Source organism: Symphalangus syndactylus, chromosome X (genome assembly GCF_028878055.3).
Source record: "Symphalangus syndactylus isolate Jambi chromosome X, NHGRI_mSymSyn1-v2.1_pri, whole genome shotgun sequence".
NCBI lineage: Eukaryota > Metazoa > Chordata > Mammalia > Primates > Hylobatidae > Symphalangus > Symphalangus syndactylus.
In genome coordinates, this window is record NC_072447.2 from 91,256,909 (window position 1) to 91,258,955 (window position 2,047).

Sequence of the window (2,047 nt, forward strand, 5' to 3'; positions counted from 1 at the left end):
TTCTTTTGGTTTAATTTGTCATTCTTTTCCTAGTCTTTGATATGGAAGTTTAGGTAATTGATTTTTAACACTTTATTTTTTCTCATATATGCATTTAAAGATATAAATAGCCCTCCAGAGCTGCTTTATCTGCCTCCCACAGATTTTGATATACCATATTTTTGTTATTACTTAGTTCAAAATATTGTCTGCTTTCCATTATAATTTCTTATTTGACCCATGGGTTATTTGAAAGTGTATATCTTAATTTCTAAACATTTGAATATATTTTCTCTATCTTTCTGTTATTGTCTTCTATATTAATTCTACTGTATACAGAGAACATATTCTGTATGATTTCAGTCCCTGAAATGTATGATCTTGCATTACACCCTAGTATTTGATTCGTCTTGGTAAATATTCCATATAAACTTGAAAAAACATATATTCTGCAGTTGCTTCGTGTAATGTTCTGTATACTCTAATTAGGTTGAGTTTTATAATTATATTGTTTGAATCTTCTATATCCTTACTTTGCTTTTTTTAGTAAAATTATTTTATTTAGTTTTAATATCCATCTCTAATTGTTTGAAATAAAAATTTCCATGGTCTTAATTGAACTGTACATTACTTTCTTTTAGAACGTCCTTTTTTTCATTAAAATAATTTTTAAACCACTCTATGTGCTCAACATTCTGTTTAACACTAAGACATGAGTTTTTGGAAAGGCCACAAGTCATCACCTCCATGAAGTGGTGAATTGGTCCTTGTTTTGGAAAGCCCTTCAGGTGTTTCTCCAGAAATATATGTTAATGAAATTCTGAACCATCATCATCAAAACCTGCTTCATTGTTAATTGGGAACTCCCACAATTTCCCCTCTTTTGTCCACTGGATCAGCTTTTCAAACCCATTCTGAAGGGGTTGTTCATTTACTGTGGCTAAATGCTTAGCAAATTCCACATCCCAAAGTGAAGGTGATGTGTCTGTTTCAGGTGCTTGTTTAGTAACTGCCGTCATGTCAAAAATATTAAGTCTTTTCCACTTGAATATATCTTTCCTACATCTTTTTCTATGATCATAGGTCTTCTCCTGGCCAGGATAATTGTCATAGGCTTCGTCAAACTGAATCCGATGCTCTGGTCTTGAACGAACTCTAGCTGTAGCAAACCTGGCAACTTTCTTATCTATATTATGTTACTGAAACTAATTTTAGGTCTGTCTGCATCTCTCTGTGCCCTTGACTCTTCCTAATGCTGCTGGAGCTGCCTCAGCAGCTCCGACTTGGTTGTTTGCTTGTCAAAAGAGAGAGAATCTGCCACACCAGATGCAGCTGCCACCAACTCGAGACTCAGGGGCTCCAATTCTCTTCTTCGGAGCATGTTCTGTAGCTCTTTGAAGTCTGCCAAGTGTAGCTTCCAAACTTTTAAGTGGTCTTCTGTTGGGGGGCTTTGTTATTTGTACATTTACTGTGCTTAATCCAACTTTCATGCCCTTAATAATGTTTAACAAGTCTTTCTCATATTTTCCTTTTCACTGTCTTGGCTCTCTGAAGTCTCCTTGGAAGTCTCATCGGTTTGAACAGACTGCTCATCTTTCTTGCTACAGATCACGCTGTTAGTGCCAAAATATCTTTGGATTTATTTTTTATCTTGACCGTTCCGTGCCGAACAGCCAGTAGCACAATCGCAGCGGCTGATGTCTCCGGGCTTCTGGAGGACAAAGGGTGGCGGGAAAAGGGGCGAGGAGATAGGAACGTCAAGAGTCTAGGAAACATCGCCGAGACACAAATTGAACCAAGAACGCAACTGAAACGGTGTCCGCTGCCAAACACGTCCCCCGCCCTCTCTTTTGCTTTTGGACTGATTGTTCTATCATTTACTGGGGGATATGTGTTAACATCACCAACAATGACTCAGGATTTGCCTATGGCTCTTCTTGTTTTGTTGATTTTTGGTTTATATATTTTGAAGATAGATAAATTTAGGACTATTGTGCTGCCTGTTGGTACAGACATTTTGTCATGAAATGCAATTCTTTATTTCTAACTATGTTAATTTGCATTGCTC

At 36.9% G+C, this 2,047-nt stretch overlaps 1 pseudogene; it reads right to left on the bottom strand.

Annotated features, from left to right (window-relative positions):
• Positions 1-590: 590 nt before the first annotated feature.
• Positions 591-1,763, bottom strand: LOC129475076 (small ribosomal subunit protein mS31-like; annotated as a pseudogene).
• Positions 1,764-2,047: the final 284 nt, after the last annotated feature.